General features: G+C 54.8%; 46 non-coding genes across 46 annotated transcripts; all 46 read right to left on the reverse strand.

The window, feature by feature from the left end:
- Positions 1-577: 577 nt before the first annotated feature.
- Positions 578-649, reverse strand: Trnae-cuc (transfer RNA glutamic acid (anticodon CUC)). The gene has a single exon. It is a non-coding gene; the product is annotated as a tRNA-Glu (tRNA).
- A 274-nt stretch (positions 650-923) lies between these two features.
- On the reverse strand, positions 924-1,005 carry Trnal-cag (transfer RNA leucine (anticodon CAG)). The gene has a single exon. It is a non-coding gene; the product is annotated as a tRNA-Leu (tRNA).
- A 78-nt stretch (positions 1,006-1,083) lies between these two features.
- On the reverse strand, positions 1,084-1,165 carry Trnal-aag (transfer RNA leucine (anticodon AAG)). The gene has a single exon. It is a non-coding gene; the product is annotated as a tRNA-Leu (tRNA).
- A 289-nt stretch (positions 1,166-1,454) lies between these two features.
- Positions 1,455-1,526, reverse strand: Trnah-gug (transfer RNA histidin (anticodon GUG)). Its single transcript has one exon. It is a non-coding gene; the product is annotated as a tRNA-His (tRNA).
- Positions 1,527-1,908: 382 nt separating this feature from the next.
- Trnae-cuc (transfer RNA glutamic acid (anticodon CUC)) lies at positions 1,909-1,980 on the reverse strand. Its single transcript has one exon. It is a non-coding gene; the product is annotated as a tRNA-Glu (tRNA).
- A 274-nt stretch (positions 1,981-2,254) lies between these two features.
- On the reverse strand, positions 2,255-2,336 carry Trnal-cag (transfer RNA leucine (anticodon CAG)). Its single transcript has one exon. It is a non-coding gene; the product is annotated as a tRNA-Leu (tRNA).
- A 78-nt stretch (positions 2,337-2,414) lies between these two features.
- Positions 2,415-2,496, reverse strand: Trnal-aag (transfer RNA leucine (anticodon AAG)). The gene has a single exon. It is a non-coding gene; the product is annotated as a tRNA-Leu (tRNA).
- Positions 2,497-2,784: 288 nt separating this feature from the next.
- Trnah-gug (transfer RNA histidin (anticodon GUG)) lies at positions 2,785-2,856 on the reverse strand. Its single transcript has one exon. It is a non-coding gene; the product is annotated as a tRNA-His (tRNA).
- A 382-nt stretch (positions 2,857-3,238) lies between these two features.
- Positions 3,239-3,310, reverse strand: Trnae-cuc (transfer RNA glutamic acid (anticodon CUC)). The gene has a single exon. It is a non-coding gene; the product is annotated as a tRNA-Glu (tRNA).
- A 274-nt stretch (positions 3,311-3,584) lies between these two features.
- Trnal-cag (transfer RNA leucine (anticodon CAG)) lies at positions 3,585-3,666 on the reverse strand. Its single transcript has one exon. It is a non-coding gene; the product is annotated as a tRNA-Leu (tRNA).
- Positions 3,667-3,744: 78 nt separating this feature from the next.
- Positions 3,745-3,826, reverse strand: Trnal-aag (transfer RNA leucine (anticodon AAG)). Its single transcript has one exon. It is a non-coding gene; the product is annotated as a tRNA-Leu (tRNA).
- A 288-nt stretch (positions 3,827-4,114) lies between these two features.
- Trnah-gug (transfer RNA histidin (anticodon GUG)) lies at positions 4,115-4,186 on the reverse strand. The gene has a single exon. It is a non-coding gene; the product is annotated as a tRNA-His (tRNA).
- Positions 4,187-4,568: 382 nt separating this feature from the next.
- Trnae-cuc (transfer RNA glutamic acid (anticodon CUC)) lies at positions 4,569-4,640 on the reverse strand. The gene has a single exon. It is a non-coding gene; the product is annotated as a tRNA-Glu (tRNA).
- A 274-nt stretch (positions 4,641-4,914) lies between these two features.
- On the reverse strand, positions 4,915-4,996 carry Trnal-cag (transfer RNA leucine (anticodon CAG)). The gene has a single exon. It is a non-coding gene; the product is annotated as a tRNA-Leu (tRNA).
- A 78-nt stretch (positions 4,997-5,074) lies between these two features.
- Positions 5,075-5,156, reverse strand: Trnal-aag (transfer RNA leucine (anticodon AAG)). Its single transcript has one exon. It is a non-coding gene; the product is annotated as a tRNA-Leu (tRNA).
- A 288-nt stretch (positions 5,157-5,444) lies between these two features.
- On the reverse strand, positions 5,445-5,516 carry Trnah-gug (transfer RNA histidin (anticodon GUG)). The gene has a single exon. It is a non-coding gene; the product is annotated as a tRNA-His (tRNA).
- A 382-nt stretch (positions 5,517-5,898) lies between these two features.
- Trnae-cuc (transfer RNA glutamic acid (anticodon CUC)) lies at positions 5,899-5,970 on the reverse strand. The gene has a single exon. It is a non-coding gene; the product is annotated as a tRNA-Glu (tRNA).
- A 274-nt stretch (positions 5,971-6,244) lies between these two features.
- On the reverse strand, positions 6,245-6,326 carry Trnal-cag (transfer RNA leucine (anticodon CAG)). The gene has a single exon. It is a non-coding gene; the product is annotated as a tRNA-Leu (tRNA).
- Positions 6,327-6,404: 78 nt separating this feature from the next.
- Positions 6,405-6,486, reverse strand: Trnal-aag (transfer RNA leucine (anticodon AAG)). Its single transcript has one exon. It is a non-coding gene; the product is annotated as a tRNA-Leu (tRNA).
- Positions 6,487-6,774: 288 nt separating this feature from the next.
- Trnah-gug (transfer RNA histidin (anticodon GUG)) lies at positions 6,775-6,846 on the reverse strand. The gene has a single exon. It is a non-coding gene; the product is annotated as a tRNA-His (tRNA).
- A 726-nt stretch (positions 6,847-7,572) lies between these two features.
- Positions 7,573-7,654, reverse strand: Trnal-cag (transfer RNA leucine (anticodon CAG)). The gene has a single exon. It is a non-coding gene; the product is annotated as a tRNA-Leu (tRNA).
- Positions 7,655-7,732: 78 nt separating this feature from the next.
- On the reverse strand, positions 7,733-7,814 carry Trnal-aag (transfer RNA leucine (anticodon AAG)). Its single transcript has one exon. It is a non-coding gene; the product is annotated as a tRNA-Leu (tRNA).
- Positions 7,815-8,102: 288 nt separating this feature from the next.
- Trnah-gug (transfer RNA histidin (anticodon GUG)) lies at positions 8,103-8,174 on the reverse strand. The gene has a single exon. It is a non-coding gene; the product is annotated as a tRNA-His (tRNA).
- Positions 8,175-8,556: 382 nt separating this feature from the next.
- On the reverse strand, positions 8,557-8,628 carry Trnae-cuc (transfer RNA glutamic acid (anticodon CUC)). Its single transcript has one exon. It is a non-coding gene; the product is annotated as a tRNA-Glu (tRNA).
- Positions 8,629-8,902: 274 nt separating this feature from the next.
- Positions 8,903-8,984, reverse strand: Trnal-cag (transfer RNA leucine (anticodon CAG)). The gene has a single exon. It is a non-coding gene; the product is annotated as a tRNA-Leu (tRNA).
- A 78-nt stretch (positions 8,985-9,062) lies between these two features.
- Positions 9,063-9,144, reverse strand: Trnal-aag (transfer RNA leucine (anticodon AAG)). Its single transcript has one exon. It is a non-coding gene; the product is annotated as a tRNA-Leu (tRNA).
- A 288-nt stretch (positions 9,145-9,432) lies between these two features.
- Positions 9,433-9,504, reverse strand: Trnah-gug (transfer RNA histidin (anticodon GUG)). Its single transcript has one exon. It is a non-coding gene; the product is annotated as a tRNA-His (tRNA).
- Positions 9,505-9,886: 382 nt separating this feature from the next.
- On the reverse strand, positions 9,887-9,958 carry Trnae-cuc (transfer RNA glutamic acid (anticodon CUC)). The gene has a single exon. It is a non-coding gene; the product is annotated as a tRNA-Glu (tRNA).
- Positions 9,959-10,232: 274 nt separating this feature from the next.
- Positions 10,233-10,314, reverse strand: Trnal-cag (transfer RNA leucine (anticodon CAG)). Its single transcript has one exon. It is a non-coding gene; the product is annotated as a tRNA-Leu (tRNA).
- A 78-nt stretch (positions 10,315-10,392) lies between these two features.
- Positions 10,393-10,474, reverse strand: Trnal-aag (transfer RNA leucine (anticodon AAG)). Its single transcript has one exon. It is a non-coding gene; the product is annotated as a tRNA-Leu (tRNA).
- Positions 10,475-10,762: 288 nt separating this feature from the next.
- Positions 10,763-10,834, reverse strand: Trnah-gug (transfer RNA histidin (anticodon GUG)). Its single transcript has one exon. It is a non-coding gene; the product is annotated as a tRNA-His (tRNA).
- Positions 10,835-11,216: 382 nt separating this feature from the next.
- Trnae-cuc (transfer RNA glutamic acid (anticodon CUC)) lies at positions 11,217-11,288 on the reverse strand. The gene has a single exon. It is a non-coding gene; the product is annotated as a tRNA-Glu (tRNA).
- Positions 11,289-11,562: 274 nt separating this feature from the next.
- Trnal-cag (transfer RNA leucine (anticodon CAG)) lies at positions 11,563-11,644 on the reverse strand. Its single transcript has one exon. It is a non-coding gene; the product is annotated as a tRNA-Leu (tRNA).
- A 78-nt stretch (positions 11,645-11,722) lies between these two features.
- Trnal-aag (transfer RNA leucine (anticodon AAG)) lies at positions 11,723-11,804 on the reverse strand. The gene has a single exon. It is a non-coding gene; the product is annotated as a tRNA-Leu (tRNA).
- Positions 11,805-12,092: 288 nt separating this feature from the next.
- On the reverse strand, positions 12,093-12,164 carry Trnah-gug (transfer RNA histidin (anticodon GUG)). The gene has a single exon. It is a non-coding gene; the product is annotated as a tRNA-His (tRNA).
- Positions 12,165-12,546: 382 nt separating this feature from the next.
- On the reverse strand, positions 12,547-12,618 carry Trnae-cuc (transfer RNA glutamic acid (anticodon CUC)). The gene has a single exon. It is a non-coding gene; the product is annotated as a tRNA-Glu (tRNA).
- Positions 12,619-12,892: 274 nt separating this feature from the next.
- Trnal-cag (transfer RNA leucine (anticodon CAG)) lies at positions 12,893-12,974 on the reverse strand. Its single transcript has one exon. It is a non-coding gene; the product is annotated as a tRNA-Leu (tRNA).
- A 78-nt stretch (positions 12,975-13,052) lies between these two features.
- Trnal-aag (transfer RNA leucine (anticodon AAG)) lies at positions 13,053-13,134 on the reverse strand. Its single transcript has one exon. It is a non-coding gene; the product is annotated as a tRNA-Leu (tRNA).
- Positions 13,135-13,422: 288 nt separating this feature from the next.
- Trnah-gug (transfer RNA histidin (anticodon GUG)) lies at positions 13,423-13,494 on the reverse strand. Its single transcript has one exon. It is a non-coding gene; the product is annotated as a tRNA-His (tRNA).
- A 382-nt stretch (positions 13,495-13,876) lies between these two features.
- Trnae-cuc (transfer RNA glutamic acid (anticodon CUC)) lies at positions 13,877-13,948 on the reverse strand. The gene has a single exon. It is a non-coding gene; the product is annotated as a tRNA-Glu (tRNA).
- Positions 13,949-14,222: 274 nt separating this feature from the next.
- On the reverse strand, positions 14,223-14,304 carry Trnal-cag (transfer RNA leucine (anticodon CAG)). Its single transcript has one exon. It is a non-coding gene; the product is annotated as a tRNA-Leu (tRNA).
- A 78-nt stretch (positions 14,305-14,382) lies between these two features.
- Trnal-aag (transfer RNA leucine (anticodon AAG)) lies at positions 14,383-14,464 on the reverse strand. Its single transcript has one exon. It is a non-coding gene; the product is annotated as a tRNA-Leu (tRNA).
- A 288-nt stretch (positions 14,465-14,752) lies between these two features.
- Positions 14,753-14,824, reverse strand: Trnah-gug (transfer RNA histidin (anticodon GUG)). The gene has a single exon. It is a non-coding gene; the product is annotated as a tRNA-His (tRNA).
- A 382-nt stretch (positions 14,825-15,206) lies between these two features.
- Positions 15,207-15,278, reverse strand: Trnae-cuc (transfer RNA glutamic acid (anticodon CUC)). The gene has a single exon. It is a non-coding gene; the product is annotated as a tRNA-Glu (tRNA).
- A 274-nt stretch (positions 15,279-15,552) lies between these two features.
- Positions 15,553-15,634, reverse strand: Trnal-cag (transfer RNA leucine (anticodon CAG)). Its single transcript has one exon. It is a non-coding gene; the product is annotated as a tRNA-Leu (tRNA).
- A 78-nt stretch (positions 15,635-15,712) lies between these two features.
- Trnal-aag (transfer RNA leucine (anticodon AAG)) lies at positions 15,713-15,794 on the reverse strand. The gene has a single exon. It is a non-coding gene; the product is annotated as a tRNA-Leu (tRNA).
- Positions 15,795-16,037: the final 243 nt, after the last annotated feature.

The raw sequence follows: 16,037 nt of genomic DNA on the forward strand, positions 1-16,037 counted from the left end.
GTTCAATCTATACATCAAAGATCCTATGATGAAAAAAAAAAGGTTCATGAGTGGTATTTTTTAAAAATTCAATGTGAAAAGACGTAATAATAAGATTCACTGCTGATATTGCTGTTCTCGATGAAAGTGAAGAAGAATTACAGGCTGTGCTGAATGGAGTATAAGTCTAATGAGTAACCACTAGACGATCACGGCCACGGAAGCACCGCCGACAGCAGTTCTCGCGACTGCAAGTGGCGATGAACAGCAAAGCTCGGCCCACACACCACTGCGTCTCCCCACAGCTGTGTCAGACGCGATCTCCATTATATGTACACTGGCAAACGAACGTGTCTGCGCTGTTAGGACACCAAGCAGTGTGGTTAGCTGCATTCAACCCCCGTGGCAATGTCTTGCAGTCCTCCAAGTCTGTTGACCACAGGTATGTGCGTCGATAAGAGGTGGACAGATGTCGCATCGCTCTCGCCGTCACTTGTCACGCCGAATCGTACTTAACGTAGTTTTCTGCAAGCGTCAGCGGAGCGTCAGTCGAGCTAAGTCGGGCCAAGTCGCATAAGAGGAGCAACAAAATGCGCATTTCCGGTACCGGGAATCGAACCCGGGCCTCCTGGGTGAGAGCCAGGTATCCTAGCCACTAGACCACACCTGACAACGGCACAAGGGCTCCTCCAGCGAACACAGCAAGCTGTACGCACGCTACTTAACGACAACTGTAAACATAGACGCTCCCACTTTGTACAACGGCATGCTCGGGACACGTTTCGTGGAGACGAACGCCAGCCATCATGACACCAAACTGCGCCTGTGAATCATGTCGTTGCACCGCGCACTGTGCTGCGACAATTTAAGAAAGAGACGCTCACGGCTTGCTGCGCTGTTTCGTCGCGGGTAGTCAGTGCTCCGGCTTTCGAGACAGAAAACATTGGCAGCGGTGGGATTCGAACCCACGCCTCCGAGGAGACTGGTGCCTGAAACCAGCGCCTTAGACCGCTCGGCCACGCTACCGACGCCGCACGGCGGTCAGAGGAGCTGCGTTCTACCCCACGAGAAAACACCGCAATGGCACAAAAAACGAGAAAAAATTGGCAGCGGTGGGATTCGAACCCACGCCTCCGAAGAGACTGGTGCCTTAAACCAGCGCCTTAGACCGCTCGGCCACGCTACCTGTGCCAGTGTTCTTCGCTTTTGTAGAAACAGTCCACGACACAGCTTCCTGTTCTGCTGCGACTGGCTGCTCATCCATTGCACCTCAAACAAATGCCTTCTTCGAATAGAGATTCACTACACAGGCAGCTGCCCGCGTTCTGGTGCGGCGGCATTACGTGTTGATAATGAATTGGTAGTGCCACCTGCAGCCTGCGGAACATGAGTGAAAAATCAAGAGGGCACCGTGTTTTCAAACACTGAGTCACAATCGTCACTGCAGCGACAGCAAGGCAAAAAGGTTTAAAAATTGCCGTGACCAGGATTCGAACCTGGGTTATTGCGGCCACAACGCAATGTCCTAACCACTAGACGATCACGGCCACGGAAGCACCGCCGACAGCAGTTCTCGCGACTGCAAGTGGCGATGAACAGCAAAGCTCGGCCCACACACCACTGCGTCTCCCCACAGCTGTGTCAGACGCGATCTCCATTATATGTACACTGGCAAACGAACGTGTCTGCGCTGTTAGGACACCAAGCAGTGTGGTTAGCTGCATTCAACCCCCGTGGCAATGTCTTGCAGTCCTCCAAGTCTGTTGACCACAGGTATGTGCGTCGATAAGAGGTGGACAGATGTCGCATCGCTCTCGCCGTCACTTGTCACGCCGAATCGTACTTAACGTAGTTTTCTGCAAGCGTCAGCGGAGCGTCAGTCGAGCTAAGTCGGGCCAAGTCGCATAAGAGGAGCAACAAAATGCGCATTTCCGGTACCGGGAATCGAACCCGGGCCTCCTGGGTGAGAGCCAGGTATCCTAGCCACTAGACCACACCTGACAACGGCACAAGGGCTCCTCCAGCGAACACAGCAAGCTGTACGCACGCTACTTAACGACAACTGTAAACATAGACGCTCCCACTTTGTACAACGGCATGCTCGGGACACGTTTCGTGGAGACGAACGCCAGCCATCATGACACCAAACTGCGCCTGTGAATCATGTCGTTGCACCGCGCACTGTGCTGCGACAATTTAAGAAAGAGACGCTCACGGCTTGCTGCGCTGTTTCGTCGCGGGTAGTCAGTGCTCCGGCTTTCGAGACAGAAAACATTGGCAGCGGTGGGATTCGAACCCACGCCTCCGAGGAGACTGGTGCCTGAAACCAGCGCCTTAGACCGCTCGGCCACGCTACCGACGCCGCACGGCGGTCAGAGGAGCTGCGTTCTACCCCACGAGAAAACACCGCAATGGCACAAAAAACGAGAAAAAATTGGCAGCGGTGGGATTCGAACCCACGCCTCCGAAGAGACTGGTGCCTTAAACCAGCGCCTTAGACCGCTCGGCCACGCTACCTGTGCCAGTGTTCTTCGCTTTTGTAGAAACAGTCCACGACACAGCTTCCTGTTCTGCTGCGACTGGCTGCTCATCCATTGCACCTCAAACAAATGCCTTCTTCGAATAGAGATTCACTACACAGGCAGCTGCCCGCGTTCTGGTGCGGCGGCATTACGTGTTGATAATGAATTGGTAGTGCCACCTGCAGCCTGCGGAACATGAGTGAAAAATCAAGAGGGCACCGTGTTTTCAAACACTGAGTCACAATCGTCACTGCAGCGACAGCAAGGCAAAAAGTTTAAAAATTGCCGTGACCAGGATTCGAACCTGGGTTATTGCGGCCACAACGCAATGTCCTAACCACTAGACGATCACGGCCACGGAAGCACCGCCGACAGCAGTTCTCGCGACTGCAAGTGGCGATGAACAGCAAAGCTCGGCCCACACACCACTGCGTCTCCCCACAGCTGTGTCAGACGCGATCTCCATTATATGTACACTGGCAAACGAACGTGTCTGCGCTGTTAGGACACCAAGCAGTGTGGTTAGCTGCATTCAACCCCCGTGGCAATGTCTTGCAGTCCTCCAAGTCTGTTGACCACAGGTATGTGCGTCGATAAGAGGTGGACAGATGTCGCATCGCTCTCGCCGTCACTTGTCACGCCGAATCGTACTTAACGTAGTTTTCTGCAAGCGTCAGCGGAGCGTCAGTCGAGCTAAGTCGGGCCAAGTCGCATAAGAGGAGCAACAAAATGCGCATTTCCGGTACCGGGAATCGAACCCGGGCCTCCTGGGTGAGAGCCAGGTATCCTAGCCACTAGACCACACCGGACAACGGCACAAGGGCTCCTCCAGCGAACACAGCAAGCTGTACGCACGCTACTTAACGACAACTGTAAACATAGACGCTCCCACTTTGTACAACGGCATGCTCGGGACACGTTTCGTGGAGACGAACGCCAGCCATCATGACACCAAACTGCGCCTGTGAATCATGTCGTTGCACCGCGCACTGTGCTGCGACAATTTAAGAAAGAGACGCTCACGGCTTGCTGCGCTGTTTCGTCGCGGGTAGTCAGTGCTCCGGCTTTCGAGACAGAAAACATTGGCAGCGGTGGGATTCGAACCCACGCCTCCGAGGAGACTGGTGCCTGAAACCAGCGCCTTAGACCGCTCGGCCACGCTACCGACGCCGCACGGCGGTCAGAGGAGCTGCGTTCTACCCCACGAGAAAACACCGCAATGGCACAAAAAACGAGAAAAAATTGGCAGCGGTGGGATTCGAACCCACGCCTCCGAAGAGACTGGTGCCTTAAACCAGCGCCTTAGACCGCTCGGCCACGCTACCTGTGCCAGTGTTCTTCGCTTTTGTAGAAACAGTCCACGACACAGCTTCCTGTTCTGCTGCGACTGGCTGCTCATCCATTGCACCTCAAACAAATGCCTTCTTCGAATAGAGATTCACTACACAGGCAGCTGCCCGCGTTCTGGTGCGGCGGCATTACGTGTTGATAATGAATTGGTAGTGCCACCTGCAGCCTGCGGAACATGAGTGAAAAATCAAGAGGGCACCGTGTTTTCAAACACTGAGTCACAATCGTCACTGCAGCGACAGCAAGGCAAAAAGTTTAAAAATTGCCGTGACCAGGATTCGAACCTGGGTTATTGCGGCCACAACGCAATGTCCTAACCACTAGACGATCACGGCCACGGAAGCACCGCCGACAGCAGTTCTCGCGACTGCAAGTGGCGATGAACAGCAAAGCTCGGCCCACACACCACTGCGTCTCCCCACAGCTGTGTCAGACGCGATCTCCATTATATGTACACTGGCAAACGAACGTGTCTGCGCTGTTAGGACACCAAGCAGTGTGGTTAGCTGCATTCAACCCCCGTGGCAATGTCTTGCAGTCCTCCAAGTCTGTTGACCACAGGTATGTGCGTCGATAAGAGGTGGACAGATGTCGCATCGCTCTCGCCGTCACTTGTCACGCCGAATCGTACTTAACGTAGTTTTCTGCAAGCGTCAGCGGAGCGTCAGTCGAGCTAAGTCGGGCCAAGTCGCATAAGAGGAGCAACAAAATGCGCATTTCCGGTACCGGGAATCGAACCCGGGCCTCCTGGGTGAGAGCCAGGTATCCTAGCCACTAGACCACACCGGACAACGGCACAAGGGCTCCTCCAGCGAACACAGCAAGCTGTACGCACGCTACTTAACGACAACTGTAAACATAGACGCTCCCACTTTGTACAACGGCATGCTCGGGACACGTTTCGTGGAGACGAACGCCAGCCATCATGACACCAAACTGCGCCTGTGAATCATGTCGTTGCACCGCGCACTGTGCTGCGACAATTTAAGAAAGAGACGCTCACGGCTTGCTGCGCTGTTTCGTCGCGGGTAGTCAGTGCTCCGGCTTTCGAGACAGAAAACATTGGCAGCGGTGGGATTCGAACCCACGCCTCCGAGGAGACTGGTGCCTGAAACCAGCGCCTTAGACCGCTCGGCCACGCTACCGACGCCGCACGGCGGTCAGAGGAGCTGCGTTCTACCCCACGAGAAAACACCGCAATGGCACAAAAAACGAGAAAAAATTGGCAGCGGTGGGATTCGAACCCACGCCTCCGAAGAGACTGGTGCCTTAAACCAGCGCCTTAGACCGCTCGGCCACGCTACCTGTGCCAGTGTTCTTCGCTTTTGTAGAAACAGTCCACGACACAGCTTCCTGTTCTGCTGCGACTGGCTGCTCATCCATTGCACCTCAAACAAATGCCTTCTTCGAATAGAGATTCACTACACAGGCAGCTGCCCGCGTTCTGGTGCGGCGGCATTACGTGTTGATAATGAATTGGTAGTGCCACCTGCAGCCTGCGGAACATGAGTGAAAAATCAAGAGGGCACCGTGTTTTCAAACACTGAGTCACAATCGTCACTGCAGCGACAGCAAGGCAAAAAGTTTAAAAATTGCCGTGACCAGGATTCGAACCTGGGTTATTGCGGCCACAACGCAATGTCCTAACCACTAGACGATCACGGCCACGGAAGCACCGCCGACAGCAGTTCTCGCGACTGCAAGTGGCGATGAACAGCAAAGCTCGGCCCACACACCACTGCGTCTCCCCACAGCTGTGTCAGACGCGATCTCCATTATATGTACACTGGCAAACGAACGTGTCTGCGCTGTTAGGACACCAAGCAGTGTGGTTAGCTGCATTCAACCCCCGTGGCAATGTCTTGCAGTCCTCCAAGTCTGTTGACCACAGGTATGTGCGTCGATAAGAGGTGGACAGATGTCGCATCGCTCTCGCCGTCACTTGTCACGCCGAATCGTACTTAACGTAGTTTTCTGCAAGCGTCAGCGGAGCGTCAGTCGAGCTAAGTCGGGCCAAGTCGCATAAGAGGAGCAACAAAATGCGCATTTCCGGTACCGGGAATCGAACCCGGGCCTCCTGGGTGAGAGCCAGGTATCCTAGCCACTAGACCACACCGGACAACGGCACAAGGGCTCCTCCAGCGAACACAGCAAGCTGTACGCACGCTACTTAACGACAACTGTAAACATAGACGCTCCCACTTTGTACAACGGCATGCTCGGGACACGTTTCGTGGAGACGAACGCCAGCCATCATGACACCAAACTGCGCCTGTGAATCATGTCGTTGCACCGCGCACTGTGCTGCGACAATTTAAGAAAGAGACGCTCACGGCTTGCTGCGCTGTTTCGTCGCGGGTAGTCAGTGCTCCGGCTTTCGAGACAGAAAACATTGGCAGCGGTGGGATTCGAACCCACGCCTCCGAGGAGACTGGTGCCTGAAACCAGCGCCTTAGACCGCTCGGCCACGCTACCGACGCCGCACGGCGGTCAGAGGAGCTGCGTTCTACCCCACGAGAAAACACCGCAATGGCACAAAAAACGAGAAAAAATTGGCAGCGGTGGGATTCGAACCCACGCCTCCGAAGAGACTGGTGCCTTAAACCAGCGCCTTAGACCGCTCGGCCACGCTACCTGTGCCAGTGTTCTTCGCTTTTGTAGAAACAGTCCACGACACAGCTTCCTGTTCTGCTGCGACTGGCTGCTCATCCATTGCACCTCAAACAAATGCCTTCTTCGAATAGAGATTCACTACACAGGCAGCTGCCCGCGTTCTGGTGCGGCGGCATTACGTGTTGATAATGAATTGGTAGTGCCACCTGCAGCCTGCGGAACATGAGTGAAAAATCAAGAGGGCACCGTGTTTTCAAACACTGAGTCACAATCGTCACTGCAGCGACAGCAAGGCAAAAAGTTTAAAAATTGCCGTGACCAGGATTCGAACCTGGGTTATTGCGGCCACAACGCAATGTCCTAACCACTAGACGATCACGGCCACGGAAGCACCGCCGACAGCAGTTCTCGCGACTGCAAGTGGCGATGAACAGCAAAGCTCGGCCCACACACCACTGCGTCTCCCACAGCTGTGTCAGACGCGATCTCCATTATATGTACACTGGCAAACGAACGTGTCTGCGCTGTTAGGACACCAAGCAGTGTGGTTAGCTGCATTCAACCCCCGTGGCAATGTCTTGCAGTCCTCCAAGTCTGTTGACCACAGGTATGTGCGTCGATAAGAGGTGGACAGATGTCGCATCGCTCTCGCCGTCACTTGTCACGCCGAATCGTACTTAACGTAGTTTTCTGCAAGCGTCAGCGGAGCGTCAGTCGAGCTAAGTCGGGCCAAGTCGCATAAGAGGAGCAACAAAATGCGCATTTCCGGTACCGGAATCGAACCCGGGCCTCCTGGGTGAGAGCCAGGTATCCTAGCCACTAGACCACACCTGACAACGGCACAAGGGCTCCTCCAGCGAACACAGCAAGCTGTACGCACGCTACTTAACGACAACTGTAAACATAGACGCTCCCACTTTGTACAACGGCATGCTCGGGACACGTTTCGTGGAGACGAACGCCAGCCATCATGACACCAAACTGCGCCTGTGAATCATGTCGTTGCACCGCGCACTGTGCTGCGACAATTTAAGAAAGAGACGCTCACGGCTTGCTGCGCTGTTTCGTCGCGGGTAGTCAGTGCTCCGGCTTTCGAGACAGAAAACATTGGCAGCGGTGGGATTCGAACCCACGCCTCCGAGGAGACTGGTGCCTGAAACCAGCGCCTTAGACCGCTCGGCCACGCTACCGACGCCGCACGGCGGTCAGAGGAGCTGCGTTCTACCCCACGAGAAAACACCGCAATGGCACAAAAAACGAGAAAAAATTGGCAGCGGTGGGATTCGAACCCACGCCTCCGAAGAGACTGGTGCCTTAAACCAGCGCCTTAGACCGCTCGGCCACGCTACCTGTGCCAGTGTTCTTCGCTTTTGTAGAAACAGTCCACGACACAGCTTCCTGTTCTGCTGCGACTGGCTGCTCATCCATTGCACCTCAAACAAATGCCTTCTTCGAATAGAGATTCACTACACAGGCAGCTGCCCGCGTTCTGGTGCGGCGGCATTACGTGTTGATAATGAATTGGTAGTGCCACCTGCAGCCTGCGGAACATGAGTGAAAAATCAAGAGGGCACCGTGTTTTCAAACACTGAGTCACAATCGTCACTGCAGCGACAGCAAGGCAAAAAGTTTAAAAATTGCCGTGACCAGGATTCGAACCTGGGTTATTGCGGCCACAACGCAATGTCCTAACCACTAGACGATCACGGCCACGGAAGCACCGCCGACAGCAGTTCTCGCGACTGCAAGTGGCGATGAACAGCAAAGCTCGGCCCACACACCACTGCGTCTCCCCACAGCTGTGTCAGACGCGATCTCCATTATATGTACACTGGCAAACGAACGTGTCTGCGCTGTTAGGACACCAAGCAGTGTGGTTAGCTGCATTCAACCCCCGTGGCAATGTCTTGCAGTCCTCCAAGTCTGTTGACCACAGGTATGTGCGTCGATAAGAGGTGGACAGATGTCGCATCGCTCTCGCCGTCACTTGTCACGCCGAATCGTACTTAACGTAGTTTTCTGCAAGCGTCAGCGGAGCGTCAGTCGAGCTAAGTCGGGCCAAGTCGCATAAGAGGAGCAACAAAATGCGCATTTCCGGTACCGGGAATCGAACCCGGGCCTCCTGGGTGAGAGCCAGGTATCCTAGCCACTAGACCACACCGGACAACGGCACAAGGGCTCCTCCAGCGAACACAGCAAGCTGTACGCACGCTACTTAACGACAACTGTAAACATAGACGCTCCCACTTTGTACAACGGCATGCTCGGGACACGTTTCGTGGAGACGAACGCCAGCCATCATGACACCAAACTGCGCCTGTGAATCATGTCGTTGCACCGCGCACTGTGCTGCGACAATTTAAGAAAGAGACGCTCACGGCTTGCTGCGCTGTTTCGTCGCGGGTAGTCAGTGCTCCGGCTTTCGAGACAGAAAACATTGGCAGCGGTGGGATTCGAACCCACGCCTCCGAGGAGACTGGTGCCTGAAACCAGCGCCTTAGACCGCTCGGCCACGCTACCGACGCCGCACGGCGGTCAGAGGAGCTGCGTTCTACCCCACGAGAAAACACCGCAATGGCACAAAAAACGAGAAAAAATTGGCAGCGGTGGGATTCGAACCCACGCCTCCGAAGAGACTGGTGCCTTAAACCAGCGCCTTAGACCGCTCGGCCACGCTACCTGTGCCAGTGTTCTTCGCTTTTGTAGAAACAGTCCACGACACAGCTTCCTGTTCTGCTGCGACTGGCTGCTCATCCATTGCACCTCAAACAAATGCCTTCTTCGAATAGAGATTCACTACACAGGCAGCTGCCCGCGTTCTGGTGCGGCGGCATTACGTGTTGATAATGAATTGGTAGTGCCACCTGCAGCCTGCGGAACATGAGTGAAAAATCAAGAGGGCACCGTGTTTTCAAACACTGAGTCACAATCGTCACTGCAGCGACAGCAAGGCAAAAAGTTTAAAAATTGCCGTGACCAGGATTCGAACCTGGGTTATTGCGGCCACAACGCAATGTCCTAACCACTAGACGATCACGGCCACGGAAGCACCGCCGACAGCAGTTCTCGCGACTGCAAGTGGCGATGAACAGCAAAGCTCGGCCCACACACCACTGCGTCTCCCCACAGCTGTGTCAGACGCGATCTCCATTATATGTACACTGGCAAACGAACGTGTCTGCGCTGTTAGGACACCAAGCAGTGTGGTTAGCTGCATTCAACCCCCGTGGCAATGTCTTGCAGTCCTCCAAGTCTGTTGACCACAGGTATGTGCGTCGATAAGAGGTGGACAGATGTCGCATCGCTCTCGCCGTCACTTGTCACGCCGAATCGTACTTAACGTAGTTTTCTGCAAGCGTCAGCGGAGCGTCAGTCGAGCTAAGTCGGGCCAAGTCGCATAAGAGGAGCAACAAAATGCGCATTTCCGGTACCGGGAATCGAACCCGGGCCTCCTGGGTGAGAGCCAGGTATCCTAGCCACTAGACCACACCGGACAACGGCACAAGGGCTCCTCCAGCGAACACAGCAAGCTGTACGCACGCTACTTAACGACAACTGTAAACATAGACGCTCCCACTTTGTACAACGGCATGCTCGGGACACGTTTCGTGGAGACGAACGCCAGCCATCATGACACCAAACTGCGCCTGTGAATCATGTCGTTGCACCGCGCACTGTGCTGCGACAATTTAAGAAAGAGACGCTCACGGCTTGCTGCGCTGTTTCGTCGCGGGTAGTCAGTGCTCCGGCTTTCGAGACAGAAAACATTGGCAGCGGTGGGATTCGAACCCACGCCTCCGAGGAGACTGGTGCCTGAAACCAGCGCCTTAGACCGCTCGGCCACGCTACCGACGCCGCACGGCGGTCAGAGGAGCTGCGTTCTACCCCACGAGAAAACACCGCAATGGCACAAAAAACGAGAAAAAATTGGCAGCGGTGGGATTCGAACCCACGCCTCCGAAGAGACTGGTGCCTTAAACCAGCGCCTTAGACCGCTCGGCCACGCTACCTGTGCCAGTGTTCTTCGCTTTTGTAGAAACAGTCCACGACACAGCTTCCTGTTCTGCTGCGACTGGCTGCTCATCCATTGCACCTCAAACAAATGCCTTCTTCGAATAGAGATTCACTACACAGGCAGCTGCCCGCGTTCTGGTGCGGCGGCATTACGTGTTGATAATGAATTGGTAGTGCCACCTGCAGCCTGCGGAACATGAGTGAAAAATCAAGAGGGCACCGTGTTTTCAAACACTGAGTCACAATCGTCACTGCAGCGACAGCAAGGCAAAAAGTTTAAAAATTGCCGTGACCAGGATTCGAACCTGGGTTATTGCGGCCACAACGCAATGTCCTAACCACTAGACGATCACGGCCACGGAAGCACCGCCGACAGCAGTTCTCGCGACTGCAAGTGGCGATGAACAGCAAAGCTCGGCCCACACACCACTGCGTCTCCCCACAGCTGTGTCAGACGCGATCTCCATTATATGTACACTGGCAAACGAACGTGTCTGCGCTGTTAGGACACCAAGCAGTGTGGTTAGCTGCATTCAACCCCCGTGGCAATGTCTTGCAGTCCTCCAAGTCTGTTGACCACAGGTATGTGCGTCGATAAGAGGTGGACAGATGTCGCATCGCTCTCGCCGTCACTTGTCACGCCGAATCGTACTTAACGTAGTTTTCTGCAAGCGTCAGCGGAGCGTCAGTCGAGCTAAGTCGGGCCAAGTCGCATAAGAGGAGCAACAAAATGCGCATTTCCGGTACCGGGAATCGAACCCGGGCCTCCTGGGTGAGAGCCAGGTATCCTAGCCACTAGACCACACCTGACAACGGCACAAGGGCTCCTCCAGCGAACACAGCAAGCTGTACGCACGCTACTTAACGACAACTGTAAACATAGACGCTCCCACTTTGTACAACGGCATGCTCGGGACACGTTTCGTGGAGACGAACGCCAGCCATCATGACACCAAACTGCGCCTGTGAATCATGTCGTTGCACCGCGCACTGTGCTGCGACAATTTAAGAAAGAGACGCTCACGGCTTGCTGCGCTGTTTCGTCGCGGGTAGTCAGTGCTCCGGCTTTCGAGACAGAAAACATTGGCAGCGGTGGGATTCGAACCCACGCCTCCGAGGAGACTGGTGCCTGAAACCAGCGCCTTAGACCGCTCGGCCACGCTACCGACGCCGCACGGCGGTCAGAGGAGCTGCGTTCTACCCCACGAGAAAACACCGCAATGGCACAAAAAACGAGAAAAAATTGGCAGCGGTGGGATTCGAACCCACGCCTCCGAAGAGACTGGTGCCTTAAACCAGCGCCTTAGACCGCTCGGCCACGCTACCTGTGCCAGTGTTCTTCGCTTTTGTAGAAACAGTCCACGACACAGCTTCCTGTTCTGCTGCGACTGGCTGCTCATCCATTGCACCTCAAACAAATGCCTTCTTCGAATAGAGATTCACTACACAGGCAGCTGCCCGCGTTCTGGTGCGGCGGCATTACGTGTTGATAATGAATTGGTAGTGCCACCTGCAGCCTGCGGAACATGAGTGAAAAATCAAGAGGGCACCGTGTTTTCAAACACTGAGTCACAATCGTCACTGCAGCGACAGCAAGGCAAAAAGTTTAAAAATTGCCGTGACCAGGATTCGAACCTGGGTTATTGCGGCCACAACGCAATGTCCTAACCACTAGACGATCACGGCCACGGAAGCACCGCCGACAGCAGTTCTCGCGACTGCAAGTGGCGATGAACAGCAAAGCTCGGCCCACACACCACTGCGTCTCCCCACAGCTGTGTCAGACGCGATCTCCATTATATGTACACTGGCAAACGAACGTGTCTGCGCTGTTAGGACACCAAGCAGTGTGGTTAGCTGCATTCAACCCCCGTGGCAATGTCTTGCAGTCCTCCAAGTCTGTTGACCACAGGTATGTGCGTCGATAAGAGGTGGACAGATGTCGCATCGCTCTCGCCGTCACTTGTCACGCCGAATCGTACTTAACGTAGTTTTCTGCAAGCGTCAGCGGAGCGTCAGTCGAGCTAAGTCGGGCCAAGTCGCATAAGAGGAGCAACAAAATGCGCATTTCCGGTACCGGGAATCGAACCCGGGCCTCCTGGGTGAGAGCCAGGTATCCTAGCCACTAGACCACACCGGACAACGGCACAAGGGCTCCTCCAGCGAACACAGCAAGCTGTACGCACGCTACTTAACGACAACTGTAAACATAGACGCTCCCACTTTGTACAACGGCATGCTCGGGACACGTTTCGTGGAGACGAACGCCAGCCATCATGACACCAAACTGCGCCTGTGAATCATGTCGTTGCACCGCGCACTGTGCTGCGACAATTTAAGAAAGAGACGCTCACGGCTTGCTGCGCTGTTTCGTCGCGGGTAGTCAGTGCTCCGGCTTTCGAGACAGAAAACATTGGCAGCGGTGGGATTCGAACCCACGCCTCCGAGGAGACTGGTGCCTGAAACCAGCGCCTTAGACCGCTCGGCCACGCTACCGACGCCGCACGGCGGTCAGAGGAGCTGCGTTCTACCCCACGAGAAAACACCGCAATGGCACAAAAAACGAGAAAAAATTGGCAGCGGTGGGATTCGAACCCACGCCTCCGAAGAGACTGGTGCCTTAAACCAGCGCCTTAGACCGCTCGGCCACGCTACCTGTGCCAGTGTTCTTCGCTTTTGTAGAAACAGTCCACGACACAGCTTCCTGTTCTGCTGCGACTGGCTGCTCATCCATTGCACCTCAAACAAATGCCTTCTTCGAATAGAGATTCACTACACAGGCAGCTGCCCGCGTTCTGGTGCGGCGGCATTACGTGTTGATAATGAATTGGTAGTGCCACCTGCAGCCTGCGGAACATGAGTGAAAAATCAAGAGGGCACCGTGTTTTCAAACACTGAGTCACAATCGTCACTGCAGCGACAGCAAGGCAAAAAGTTTAAAAATTGCCGTGACCAGGATTCGAACCTGGGTTATTGCGGCCACAACGCAATGTCCTAACCACTAGACGATCACGGCCACGGAAGCACCGCCGACAGCAGTTCTCGCGACTGCAAGTGGCGATGAACAGCAAAGCTCGGCCCACACACCACTGCGTCTCCCCACAGCTGTGTCAGACGCGATCTCCATTATATGTACACTGGCAAACGAACGTGTCTGCGCTGTTAGGACACCAAGCAGTGTGGTTAGCTGCATTCAACCCCCGTGGCAATGTCTTGCAGTCCTCCAAGTCTGTTGACCACAGGTATGTGCGTCGATAAGAGGTGGACAGATGTCGCATCGCTCTCGCCGTCACTTGTCACGCCGAATCGTACTTAACGTAGTTTTCTGCAAGCGTCAGCGGAGCGTCAGTCGAGCTAAGTCGGGCCAAGTCGCATAAGAGGAGCAACAAAATGCGCATTTCCGGTACCGGGAATCGAACCCGGGCCTCCTGGGTGAGAGCCAGGTATCCTAGCCACTAGACCACACCGGACAACGGCACAAGGGCTCCTCCAGCGAACACAGCAAGCTGTACGCACGCTACTTAACGACAACTGTAAACATAGACGCTCCCACTTTGTACAACGGCATGCTCGGGACACGTTTCGTGGAGACGAACGCCAGCCATCATGACACCAAACTGCGCCTGTGAATCATGTCGTTGCACCGCGCACTGTGCTGCGACAATTTAAGAAAGAGACGCTCACGGCTTGCTGCGCTGTTTCGTCGCGGGTAGTCAGTGCTCCGGCTTTCGAGACAGAAAACATTGGCAGCGGTGGGATTCGAACCCACGCCTCCGAGGAGACTGGTGCCTGAAACCAGCGCCTTAGACCGCTCGGCCACGCTACCGACGCCGCACGGCGGTCAGAGGAGCTGCGTTCTACCCCACGAGAAAACACCGCAATGGCACAAAAAACGAGAAAAAATTGGCAGCGGTGGGATTCGAACCCACGCCTCCGAAGAGACTGGTGCCTTAAACCAGCGCCTTAGACCGCTCGGCCACGCTACCTGTGCCAGTGTTCTTCGCTTTTGTAGAAACAGTCCACGACACAGCTTCCTGTTCTGCTGCGACTGGCTGCTCATCCATTGCACCTCAAACAAATGCCTTCTTCGAATAGAGATTCACTACACAGGCAGCTGCCCGCGTTCTGGTGCGGCGGCATTACGTGTTGATAATGAATTGGTAGTGCCACCTGCAGCCTGCGGAACATGAGTGAAAAATCAAGAGGGCACCGTGTTTTCAAACACTGAGTCACAATCGTCACTGCAGCGACAGCAAGGCAAAAAGTTTAAAAATTGCCGTGACCAGGATTCGAACCTGGGTTATTGCGGCCACAACGCAATGTCCTAACCACTAGACGATCACGGCCACGGAAGCACCGCCGACAGCAGTTCTCGCGACTGCAAGTGGCGATGAACAGCAAAGCTCGGCCCACACACCACTGCGTCTCCCCACAGCTGTGTCAGACGCGATCTCCATTATATGTACACTGGCAAACGAACGTGTCTGCGCTGTTAGGACACCAAGCAGTGTGGTTAGCTGCATTCAACCCCCGTGGCAATGTCTTGCAGTCCTCCAAGTCTGTTGACCACAGGTATGTGCGTCGATAAGAGGTGGACAGATGTCGCATCGCTCTCGCCGTCACTTGTCACGCCGAATCGTACTTAACGTAGTTTTCTGCAAGCGTCAGCGGAGCGTCAGTCGAGCTAAGTCGGGCCAAGTCGCATAAGAGGAGCAACAAAATGCGCATTTCCGGTACCGGGAATCGAACCCAGGCCTCCTGGGTGAGAGCCAGGTATCCTAGCCACTAGACCACACCGGACAACGGCACAAGGGCTCCTCCAGCGAACACAGCAAGCTGTACGCACGCTACTTAACGACAACTGTAAACATAGACGCTCCCACTTTGTACAACGGCATGCTCGGGACACGTTTCGTGGAGACGAACGCCAGCCATCATGACACCAAACTGCGCCTGTGAATCATGTCGTTGCACCGCGCACTGTGCTGCGACAATTTAAGAAAGAGACGCTCACGGCTTGCTGCGCTGTTTCGTCGCGGGTAGTCAGTGCTCCGGCTTTCGAGACAGAAAACATTGGCAGCGGTGGGATTCGAACCCACGCCTCCGAGGAGACTGGTGCCTGAAACCAGCGCCTTAGACCGCTCGGCCACGCTACCGACGCCGCACGGCGGTCAGAGGAGCTGCGTTCTACCCCACGAGAAAACACCGCAATGGCACAAAAAACGAGAAAAAATTGGCAGCGGTGGGATTCGAACCCACGCCTCCGAAGAGACTGGTGCCTTAAACCAGCGCCTTAGACCGCTCGGCCACGCTACCTGTGCCAGTGTTCTTCGCTTTTGTAGAAACAGTCCACGACACAGCTTCCTGTTCTGCTGCGACTGGCTGCTCATCCATTGCACCTCAAACAAATGCCTTCTTCGAATAGAGATTCACTACACAGGCAGCTGCCCGCGTTCTGGTGCGGCGGCATTACGTGTTGATAATGAATTGGTAGTGCCACCTGCAGCCTGCGGAACATGAGTGAAAAATCAAGAGGGCACCGTGTTTTCAAACACTGAG

This window comes from Schistocerca cancellata, chromosome 1, assembly GCF_023864275.1.
Source record: "Schistocerca cancellata isolate TAMUIC-IGC-003103 chromosome 1, iqSchCanc2.1, whole genome shotgun sequence".
Taxonomy (NCBI): Eukaryota; Metazoa; Arthropoda; class Insecta; order Orthoptera; family Acrididae; genus Schistocerca; species Schistocerca cancellata.